Source organism: Crocodylus porosus, unplaced genomic scaffold, assembly GCF_001723895.1.
Source record: "Crocodylus porosus isolate Cpor-Errol unplaced genomic scaffold, CroPor_comp1, whole genome shotgun sequence".
NCBI lineage: Eukaryota > Metazoa > Chordata > Crocodylia > Crocodylidae > Crocodylus > Crocodylus porosus.
Window position 1 is genome coordinate 47,499,007 of NW_017728949.1, and position 12,439 is coordinate 47,511,445.

General features: G+C 40.8%; 1 protein-coding gene across 1 annotated transcript in view; it reads right to left on the reverse strand.

Moving 5' to 3' along the window:
• Positions 1–11,519, reverse strand: part of SCN2A (sodium voltage-gated channel alpha subunit 2) — a 128,177-nt gene extending 116,658 nt beyond the window's left edge. Inside the window, exon 1 of the mRNA XM_019553582.1 lies at positions 11,314–11,519. The gene's annotated coding sequence lies outside the window, so the exon portion shown is untranslated. The remainder of the gene's footprint in view (positions 1–11,313) is intronic.
• Between the last annotated feature and the right edge of the window lie 920 nt (positions 11,520–12,439).

Genomic DNA, 12,439 nt, shown 5'->3' on the forward strand with positions numbered 1-12,439 from the left:
GCCTGTAGTTAGCCGGATCCACTCTCCTCCCTTTCTTGAAGATCGGCACCACATTGGCCTTCTTCCAGTCTTCGGGCACTACACCAGAGCGACCTAAACTACCCTGACATCTGATGGGAGGTTCAGTCAACCTGAACTAACTGCTCACATAGGTTCTTAACCTGCACACAGAACCTCCACCTAATGCAGGAGGTATATGATCCCACTAGGGGGAATGCCTAGCTGGACTTGGTGCTGGCTACGGAGGATGAGCTGGTGGGAGATCTGCAAGTACAAGGTTACCTAGGGGATAGTGACCATCAATTGACTGAATTCACTATCTGGCAAAGGGTGGGAAAAGTAACCAGCAGGGCAGAAGTGCTAGACTTCAGAAAGGATGACTTCAGTTTGCTTAGGAGATTAGTTAGTGGGGCATTAAAGCTCAAGAGCATTGACAAAATGGAGGCCCAGAAAGGGCGGTTGTTCCTCAAGGAAGCGATCCTTCAGGCACAGAAGGAGGCAACCCCACTATGTAGAAAAGGGGGCAAAGGGGCCAAGAAGCCCTCTTGACTAAACAGGGAAATCCAGGAAAGCCTAAGGGCAAAAAAAGGGCATACGAGCTGTGGAAGCAGGGAGTAACTACCAAGGAGGAGTATACCTCTTTGGCTTACACTTACAGGGAATCAGTTAGGAAGGCCAAAGCAGCAACAGAACTTAGACTGGTGACAAAAACTGAGGACAGCAAAAAATCCTTTGTCAGGTATATAGGGAGCAAAAAGAAGGCATGGGGTAGCATAGGACCCCTACAGGACAGACAAGGGCAGTTCATGACAGATAGGAGGGAGAAGGCAGAGCTCTTCAATGAGTTCTTTGCCTCTGTATTCTTCAACATGAATCTAGACAAATCTCCCAAATGCATTACTGACAGAAGCTGGAGGAACACCAGCCCACCAACTGTTAGCGCCAACCTAGTAAAGAGACACTTGGAGGAGCTGGATGTGTTTAAGTCAGTGGGACCAGATGAGCTCCATCCAAGGGTGCTGAAAGAACTAGCCAGTGTCAGCAGAGCCATGGGAATGACTGTTTGAGCACTCATGGTGCTCAGGTGAGGTCCCAGAGGACTGGAATGGGCCAATATGGTCCCTATTTTCAAGAAGGGGAAGAAGGAGGATCTGCATAACTATAGACTAATTAATCTCACCTCTATCCTTGGGAAAACCCTTGAAAAAATTAGCAAGGATCAGATTTGTAGGAAATATAATGCTGAAGGGCAACCAGCATGAGTTCATAGCGGGTAGATCCTTTCTGACTAACCTTGTTTCTTTCTCTGACCAGATCACTAAATGATTAGACACAGAAGTTGAGGTAGATGTCATTGTGACAGGGGCAAGCTTTCATGCCCAGTGCAAGCACCAGCACGCCCCTTGTGCACGGGTCAGCCACCCACCTCACTCATCTGCTATGCCTTGATGTAATAATATTGATGTAAGTATTAGGTAGGAGACTGCCCATTATACACCTTGATATTGTGGGGGCTATCCATGGCTCCATTCTACCCCTACACTGTGGCCCAAGCCTCACAGATGACATCTTAGGTAGTCAACTCAACTGTCCCCTTTCCCCATTAGCTGTGGCTCCTTCCCTGGGACCTTTGGCTTCCCTTTAAGCCCTGGCCCCATCTCAGGCCAGTCAGGACTCTGAGCTTCTCTGCTCTTATGGGCATCCCTTGAAGTGGGCCCCTGGCCCTTTTGACCCCTATCTGGGTCCTGGCCCCAGCATTAACCAGTCAGGTCCCTTGGTTACATCTAAGTCACCTGCCTGCACTCAGGGGACCTCAGGGGCCGGGGCCCAGTCTTGGAGGGCCCCAGAGGCTTACAGTCCCCCATTCCCAGCTCAGATGCTTCACAAAGCATGCCTGGCTCCACAGGGTCACTCACTCCAGCAGGCTCAGGCACTTCAAGAAGCTTACCAGGCCTTCCCTGGATTAGAAGTATCATATAATCTACCTGAAGGTGAGGGCTGGGGTTAAGGCACCCCTACTTGCCTTTCACCGGGGTGGAAACTGGCCTGGCATTTTCCTGACATTCCCATGCCACTGGAAACCCCATCAGGCCACCCACTCCTGGCACGGTGCAGTTTTAGGTCATGTCCAGGACCACAGCCTCCTGCTCCTACCTATAAGATGCCCCATGCAGCAGCTCAGCCAGGCAGTCTTTCCTGCCTGGCCATCAGCAGCAAACTGCTCTTGTTATATAGGTGGCCAGAGCTCTAAAATGGCCGCTGTAATCAAATGCTTTCTGAGTGCTTGATTTAACTCTTAAAGTGGTAGGCAGCACTGGTGCCTGCCACAGTCATCTATTTGGACTTTAAGAAGCCTTGAACATGGTATCCCACCTTATTCTCATAAACAAATTGAACAGCTATGCCATGGATGATTACACAATCATGTGGGTGGCAAATTGGCTTAAGAATCGTACCCAGAGAGTGGTGGTGGATGGGTCGGTATCGACCTGGAAAGATGTGGGCAGTGGGGTCTCCCAAGACTTGGTCCTTGGGCTGGTGCTGTTCAAAATCTTCATCAGCAACCTGGATGAGGGAGTAGAAAGCATTCTGTCCAAATTTGCAGATGACACCAAACTATGGGGCAAGGTAAATACATTGATGGGAAAAAATGGAATCCAGGCAGACCTGGATAGGTTAGAGAAATGGGCAGAGAACAATAGGATGCAGTTCAACAAAGGCAAGTTCAAGGTGCTGTACCTCAGGAGAGGGGATCACCAGCACACCTGGTGGATAGGCTGGGGGATGACTTTCTTAGGAGCACAGTGGCGGAAAGAGACCTCAGAGTTGTTGTTGACTCCAAGATGAATATGAGCCATCAATGTGACAAAGTAATTAGCAGATCTTACTGCACTTTGTCATGCATTAGTAGGTGCATCATGAATAGGTCCAGGGAGGTGATGCTTCCCCTCTATGCAGTGCTGGTCAGGCCACAGCTGGAGTACTGCATCCAGTTCTGGGCATGGCAATTCAAGAGGGATGTGGACAACTCTGAGAGGGTTCAGAGGAAGGCCACTCATATGGTTCAAGGCCTGCAGGGAAGGCCCTATGAGGAAAGGTTGAGGGACCTGGACCTTTTTGGCCTCCACAAGAGAAGGCTGAGGGGGATCTTGTGGCAGTATACAAATTCACCAGGTGGGGCACCAGGGAATAAGAGATGCTCTGTTTCCCAGAGCACCCCTTGGAATAACCAGGAACTACAGCCATAAGTTGATAGAGGGTAGATTTAGGTTGGACATCAGAAAGAACTTCTTCATGGTACAAGTTGCCAGAATCTGGAGCAGGCTTCCAAGGGAGGTGGTGCTCTCCCCTACCTTGGAAGTCTTCAAGAAAAGACTGGACAAGCACCTGGCTGGGGTCACATGACCCCAGCACTTTTGCCTGCCACTGGCAGGGGATTGGGCTCAATCATTCATTGAGATCCCTTTATACCCTAGTATCTACGAATCTATGAAATTTTAAAACCAACTGCCTGGCAGTGGCAGCAACATTTCAGTGGTAGTGCTGGGAGTCACTTGCCTTCCTGGGTCATTATAATCTACCTGATCCCTTTTAAATTCATCATTCCACAGTTGTCCATCAATCAAGCTATCCTTTCTTCTGCAGTTATACTGTTAGTTAATTGTTCCTGGTAATGGAGCTTCAATTTCACAGCCCCGGAGATTGTTTTTAACCCATTCCCATTAAGTTATATTAGCTTTAGCTTCAACCTTAAACTAAATAATGCAGTCCTAGGCCTCTAGCATATTAAAATTCTAGTCTATTTTTAACTGGAGAAAAATATGTTTTGTTCTATATGTGATGATGTACCTCACCATCTGCACCCCCCTTTTCAAAATTCTAGATCCAGCCATGGAAGAGAGGCATGCTATATGTGTCCAGAATACACCTATAGTAGTGCACTGGATTTTAAGGGTAGATCAGCAAACAAAATATTCAAGGACAGTAAATCCCAGCTTCTATAGAATGGCAAGAGATATTTTTATTTCCAAGGGGATTAAAACATGGTAAATTTAGGGAATTAAATGTGTTGCTTGTCAACCCTTAAAGCATTACTTTAAACTGAGAAGAAAGGAAAGTGAGAGTTCTGGATCATCTAAAAATTACTTGGCCAAAGTTGAGAGTTTGGGGGCTAGAACTGTTGGCTTAAGTGGAGTTTGGTTAGTTGATACCAGCTGAGAATCTGTCCTTCATGTTTTAATTGTAAATTGTTACCTGAGGCAGGAAGCCAACTTACTGCCCACTCCACTCATCAGACAAACCAGAACACAGATTCTCACAGGGTTCTTCTGGAAGTATTATACAGCCCTGAGATGCAGCACTGCCAGGAACTCTTCCTATAGGAGCTGTAGCTTTAAACACCATAACAGTTTTCAATGTTTTAGAAATGATAGATTCTGCATTTATCTTACCAATGGACTTACTGTTCCACTGTAAAGTTTTTATTCTATGGCTCCTTCTCACACTTCCACTACAGGTGATTATTTCCTTACTTCTATACCTCCTTTCCCTCATTCCTCCTTTTTCTGTCTCTTTCCTCTTTTCTTTCCATTCCAATCTATTTACTGTTCTTTTTTTAGATAAAGAATAATTTCTGAGCATGGGTTCAAATGAAGTTCTAAGTATCCCCATTAGAATCTTATCTCCCATCACTACCAGCAGCCTCAGATACTTGTGTCACATTACCATCTTTCTGACTATGACTCTTGCAAATGAGTGAGCCCTTATTTTTTAATTTGCAAGAGGAGCTAGAGATAAGGAAGGCAAGCAGGCCCCTTTCCCATGAATAGAGTATGCTTCTACTTCCATGTTCCCAGCCTCTGACCCCCAGCATGCAAGATATAAGCATCTCAGTAACTGCACGCAAATTTCCCATGTAATGGTAGAGATAGTCACCTCTATGCTTTTAGGCAAACCTCATATTTAATAATTTTTTCTGATGCACATTGGTGGAACACAGCAACAGCTTTTCACTGTGCCACTGCTAACCTGCCTTTGGCTTGGCTTGGAGGATTAGGGATTTGCTTCATATCAAAGATTGTCTCATTCATAAAAACTACAGTTGACAAAAGTACAAGTAAGATTTCACTGTAGTCAAAAATGTGAATGCCCTTGGAGTGCTTTCATACTATATTGGATAAACCTTTATTCAGAATAGGAAAGCCTATATATTTTCTGTGACTCTTGCACATGGATGTCCATCCCAGGAAACCTAGAAATGCTAATTAGTAATGAGGCTTGGAGTATATTCCTGGTAAAAAAGTAACAGTAGGATTCTGTTTATTTTTTGTTCATATCACATCACTCTGTTTACATGAATGGTTTTACTATATGCTAACATCCGGTCACCCTAGCCTCTGGCATTGAAAGCACATCATCATAAGTAGGCCATATTATAGTAAATTCTCAGGTCATCTGATACCCCTCACTACCTTTAGATTATTAATCCAGTGTTGCATTGCTATTATTGTTTGTTATTTGTTGTTAAGGTCTCAAGAAGACCAGTCAGAGTGGGCTCCATTATTTTATCTGCCCACTGTGGGCATAACCTGAAGACCAGTTTCTGTGCTTGCTTTTAAAAGTGGTGGGATAGAAAACAAGTGGCTTGCACCTATCCAAACCTGATTTTCTCAGGAGCTGCCATCATCTGCATCCTGATTTTCATGGCTCTCATTGACTTTTTGTAGCTATGGTTTTGATTCTCTACTCTTTTGCACCTCATGAAATGGTATACATTTGAGCAAATTGAGGGCTCATTGGGTTTAAAATGCTGGTGAGTCATATACATCCTTTCACATGCACTAGTGGTAGCTCTCTGAACTCACCTTGCACTTGGTGGGTATAATTTTCCTCTCATAACAATTTTACATTCTTGTAACTCCACTGAGTTCAACAGAATTGTCAAATTTACACTGATGCCAGTCAGAGAAGAATCAGTTTATTTTAATCAGATGCAGCTACAGGGATCCCATAGAGTATGATAAACCGGAGAACTGGGGCCAATGGTGGAGATGAATACCTAATTTGGCCTGCTGAACCTCTATTATTGGTGATAACTTGGAAGATAAGAGTTCTTACTGACACAGAGAGGATGTGCAACATGGAAACAGCACTTCCGAAATACCCTTGAGTCATTGTAGCCATCTTTTGAATAAAACTGCATTTTAACACTGACTAATACTTTTCTCATATTCGTCAACAACTGTTGGAGCTTTGTAAAAGCTCGTCATTTCATTCTCATGAAAACTAAGACAGGACAAAAGTCACCACTTACTCTGAAATGATGAAATAGATATAAAATATTAAAACCTGGTATTTATTGGCCAAATCCTGGTTTTGCTTTATATGGCCACCCCTTTCCTCTTGCTCCATCATGTAAATCACATTCCTTTAGTATTGATATCAACTGGAGTATTGCTGTTTTCCTTACTGAGCAATCACATGATCTTTTTGGGTATTTAGGTGAATATGTTAACGCAGTCTTTAACTTAGCATTAAAACCTCATGCTTCCTTTTTTGTTCTGCTGTGCCCATGTATCTGCCCTACATTTAGACCATAATTTCTTTGGGACAAGGATTCTGTCTTTACTGTTTTCCTGTCCTTGGTCCCCAACTTGCCTGCCTGTCATTAGCTTGTATAACTTGTATCTTTGTAATTGTGAAGACTGAAGATCATCCTGGGTAATCTGTTTGCAACAAATGCTCTCCTTTTTTATAGCTCTTGTGATAAGTACAAAGAGGCTAGTGTATTTACTTTTGACAATTTGAGTCAGACCCTGAATTTTCAGAATGATCCATTGACATAGTTCATGAAATACACTATATTGAGAGTTATATCGTGATCAATATTTTGCACTGGGAGAATAGAGAATTGGGAGGGAGAGGGGAAAAGGGGTAGGGAGAATGTTATATATACTATTCATTTGAACAGCAGGGAAGAATTTTTGCTTCAGACTGGGCATGTCTACAAGAGACATTTATTGTGCATTAGACTAATTAGCTGTGCAATAAACATCTCAGTGTCTACACACATGTCCCTATTAGGCTGAAGTAAACTAATTTACTCCACAACAGGATAGTACTTACTTGTAAATACAAGTACTTGTAAATACAAAATAAAAAAACTCTGCAGCAATGCATGTGTAGGTGCTGCCCTGACTGCCTGGGACATGAGGATGTTTCAGTATGGGTGCTGCCTGCCAGCTAGCCTCATGCTGAAGCACCCTCATGCCCCAGCCAGCACATCCACAGCACATTAAACTAGGGGGAGCTGCTCCAACCTGGCTCAACATGCTGCAGGCTTGAGTACACATTCAAACAGCAATAAACCCTAGAATTTATTGCTCCTGGGTACACATTCAAACAACATGCAGGGGAGCAATAAACTCCATAGCAATAAATAAACTCCAGAGTTTATTGCTTCACATTAACTGCACATGTAGACATGCTGAGTGAAAGCTAATCCTGCAAGATACTCAGCCTGTCTGAGAGTTAGGATCGATAAGTTCAGCTTCAGTGTTGATCAAAGATACTTGGCTTGAGTAGGGTCTGTTATCTTGATGAGGATAATCAAGTTCTTGGTGTAATATCTTCAATATGAAAATTGGCAGCACAAGCCAGTGCAACAAGGAGTTACAGACGTTCTGTTCCAGTGTGCGAATCCCAGACACTTATTGGATAATCAGTCTTGAAGTTTCCTACTCCAGCATAGACCCTCCATATTGATCCACCTCCAAGTTCCAGGCAGAATCTTTGCTTCAGCTATCATTAACCCAGTAAACTTCAACTAATAGCTGTAATATAATTTAAATATAAACTGAATTTGTCTAACTACAATTCAGATTAAATCATTAAAACATTGTTATTTGTAATATATTAAGGTTTAAGAGTTTATCAGATTTGATTATGACATTATGACAGTTTGGTGATGAATAGCAGGATGAATGAATCAGCTATCTGTTTGGGCAATGAGGAAATCTAACATCTACCCTGTAATCAGAGGTGGCAGCAAGTGTAGCCATGCCTGCGTTAAAGTTGCTTAACACTTCCTATGACAAAAAATTGTTTTAAGTTGCATGTAATGTTGCCAGAATTTAAACACAGGGACTGGCATTTTCCATGCTAGTTAGCATATATTGCCAATATTGCCAATTTGCATAATTTTGTTTGGAGTATCCTGATACTTACTAGTATTTTTCTCTCAATCTCAGTGTTTGCAATCATGAAAGTAGAAGAGAATCTCAGCTTCCTTTTTTCAAAGGTAAATAAGACTGAACATGTGATCTGACTGCAACCTACAGTTTCAAAACCAAAGGTCAAATAAAAGGAACCTAACATGTATCTGATTTTTAAATCTATTGCATAGTGATTGAATGGTCAGAGCTGGCAATACTGCAACAATGCAAACATTTTTACAGCTTTGCCAGTGAGAGGTTGGAGCACTTCTGTGCTCTGAAGCACAGACTTGAAATGCAGCAGGTATGCTTTGGGGTCACAGAGGTGCATTTTATTATCCTTATGAAAACTCATTGATCTTTGGCCAAGTTATTATAGATCACTTTTTACACATATTCAGTTGAAGCTTGTTGAAAACTTGCAGCAAACATTTCCATCTGTGATGCCGAGGACTTCCAAGCTAAGAGGGGGAGGGGGATAGAAGTTTGACTATGTAATTACAAACTGTAATGCACATGATACATGCATAACCTGAATTATGTATCTCTTAACTTCTGAGCATTTGCCTTTGTAACCTTTCCAGTCATTTTCCATAGGCTTTTCTATGTAATATATTCTGATATATTTAACTGTGTGCAGCAAAATCCTTTGGCCTATAGAAATGTGCATGAAAGACCTCAAAAAATAGTTAAGCCATTTTCACTGCATGAAAAACCTCAGCAATGCAAAGACCAGGTAGATGGATTGTGTTTTCCCTCTTATTATAAAGCACCCTTGATAAAAAAGCAAAACAACCCCCCACAAAAAACCGCAAAAGAACAAAAAACTAAAAACTAAGGCATTCTAGTGTAGCAGTCAATAACTACCACTTTGCAGCCTTTAGAAAGATATGCAAATACAACAGGTGGGTTTTGTTTTCATTTAAGAAGGGGGTACCCTTAATTTCCTTTAGCAGAGTGTTTAGGAGCTGGGCAGGGATAGAGTGGAACTGTAGTCAATGGATCTGTGACTGTATGAATTAACTAATCAAATCCTCTAATGACGGGATAGCAGAGGTACCAGGGACAGTATAATTGTGAGGCTCCAGTAATGTCAGTAGAATGATTCTGCTGCTGGGATGACAATATCTCAACACTGATATGGATAAGAGGAATCTTTATGGTTACATTCAACAGGATGAACATAAGGGTTTCAAGGCACAAGCTACTCTCCAGTTGGAGAAAATCCTCATTTACCGTATTTCATAATGGTGCACTCTGTTTCATAATTTTGCACTAGCACATTGAACCCCTTTTACTGAAACATCTGGTACTGCTAGAACCAGGGTGCAAGACCATGCTTTGATCTTGGATATCTATTACTATGTTCCCAATTCCTATAGTCCCCTTGGATGTATATTGTGCACAGCCAATTTACTCAGAATTTGTAGGGATCTGAAGTCAAGGTTTGCTCTTAAGATTTTTTTACTTAAAGATTGTCTTACGAGGTAAATTATATTGAATAACAATGAATTTCTGTTTTAAAAATATTCATCTCCTCAGTCCATGTATAATTTTAAAACAAGTGTGGCCCAGCTTAGGAAAGTCCTTGGTCACTTGCCTAATATTAAGCTTATAAGTAGTCCCATTTATAGAACATTCATATGCTTAAGTTTCTTGTTGAAATGGGCCTCTTGGCATAAGGGAGCATCATCCCTAATAGAAACCATATTTTTTTTTTTTATAACACATTCGTCACTGAAGGAAACTGCCGATCAGCCGGGTACAATTCCTTTGCCTCCACCCCAATTCTGCCCAAGAAGGGAGGATCCTTTACCATCTCATGGAGAGATCCACAACAACACTCCATCAATACTTGCACACACATGCAATCAGCGCTGCTGAGGAAAATCCAGCCAATAAATCAATATGCACTGAGAGCAAGGGCATAAACCTCTTTAAATTTCATGTACATTAAAGAATCTTTTAAGGCCAAAGCTGTTTCTAGCACTTAAAATCCAACAGGGAAACAGCCCTACTATTTTGATAATCACTGACAAAAAATCTGCCTCTCTGCAGATATAGAAGGGCCCAAATTATGATTTCCCATAGCTCTTTATGAAAGGAAGCAAGATGTTTTCAAATTAATCATTTTTCTCACATTCTGGTTACTAAGACCTATTTTTGATCTATGACTATGTAAAGCCAGTGCTCTCCCCCAATGTTTTCTCTGGCTAAAGAAATCCTTCTAGAAAAACAGAATCATTGGAGAGAAAGTCAGGGTACTGTTCTCCACCTCCTGAGTCATTCTGCTGTCTCTCACAGTCTGTGCCATGTAACTAAAAATAATAACGGGGAAAAAAAATTGTTTCTCATGCAATATGACATGAAATGGGATTTTTACTATAACAATTCACCCTAAGAATATAAAACAATTCACATGATGTGCCTTATGAGATGTTTGCATCAGCATAAAGCTGTATTTAATTACAGGCAAGTACCCTCCATTCTGTCTTCTAAAAATGAGAGGCTGCAAAGGGTGGAGGGTCTAGAGGGGGGAGGGGGAATCCAGTAAATCTTCAATACCTTGCAGAAAGGAAAGGAGGAATTAAGGATGTTAATGCAGCGCCTCTATCTGAAGATGGTATGGAGAAAAAGCAGCACAGCTCTGCAACATTAATATTCAGCAATCCTGATGCTGCCTTATAAATGTATTGTAACATTTTGTTCCAATTTGCATTCTGTATGAAACATCAATATAGTCTTTAGTGGGAAAAGTGAACACTTGTAGATAGCAACCACAACGACTGTCCACTACTATAATGAAAATAAAACCCAGGCACTCATTCCAGAAAATATGCAAAATATCCATATATTCTAAAGAATAAAAGACCATTGAAACACAACACCAAAATGCCTTCTTGCCAGACCAAGACTCTGTTTTAGCATATGAATAATAGGACAAAGCAATCCAGCTGCAAAGATGGCTTTGTATTCCCTCTTCCTCTTGTTGCATTTAATATTAATGGCCAGCTAGGTGTGCCAGCATAAGAGATAAAAATTATTATAAATAAATTGGGACCTACTATATGATTTTTAATGAAATAGTCTGTTGTCTTACCTGATAAAGAGAATGAAAAATCATAGCATAAGAAATATCCATACAGTTGTACGTGATAAGGCTCCTTCTACTGCAGTTGTTCAGGTTTCTCAGTAAAGATGCTTGTAAATTCTTAGTCTCACTAAAAAAAAGGAAAATAAGAAACAAAACAAACAAATAAAAAAATAAAACCTAAACAATAGAGAAACCCCTTGAGTATTCTGTGTTCTCTGCTCTGGCTTCCTGTTCTAATATTCACTCTATGATTCCCAACATCGATCAGAAAACTGGTTGTGAGGGGGAGACCCCCCTCCCAGAAATTAAAAAAAAAAAAGGTAGCATATTACATGATAGCTCCATCTACTGGCAAAAAGAATGAGCTCATCTAGTTTTTTAACACTCTTAAGACCAGATTTGCATTTTGATCTAGTAAATCTCATTTTATCATCACTTATAACTATCTAGACTACAACAAATTTGATCTAAAGAAGACTATGTGCACTTTTGAATCAAATCATTAAATATTTAGCAAAACATGTGAGTCTTTAATCTGTTGAATAGATTTCTATTTTCTGATTTATATCAGGAAACTTGTTTGCCACAGTTAACAAGAAAATTAAGGGTAAACTCAGATTTCTACAGCTCTCTTTCTTTTGCCATGTGTCAGTGTATGTATAAAAATTGTATAAAAATTGTAATTCACTTCTGAGATTGCTCCCAGAAAAAATTACTTCTAAAATGAAGATTTCTTCTAGGTCTTCAGTTGTTCTTTGATACTACAGTTTAAATTGCATTTATATTATTCAAAACTTAATTATTTAGAAAACAAAGTTTCTTACATAAATCATTAGGGCTAAATTATTCAATGTATTAGGAGAACATGGCACTGCTCAAAAGGGAGGAATACTTCTAAGTTCCCCTGATCCTAGTACCATCATACATTAGTCTGATCTTCCTTCATCAGTTAGCCCATGCTGCTGCTGCTGATGTTAATAGTAACAACAATAACAACAATAACAAAATGCATATAGAAGAAGTACAACATGGGAGTTTAAAAGCATGCATTCATGCCCAACAATGTATTACTCCACTGAAAAACTGAGGTTTTCCAAAACAGAGGTACAAAGTTTTCCAAGAATAGGTAAAG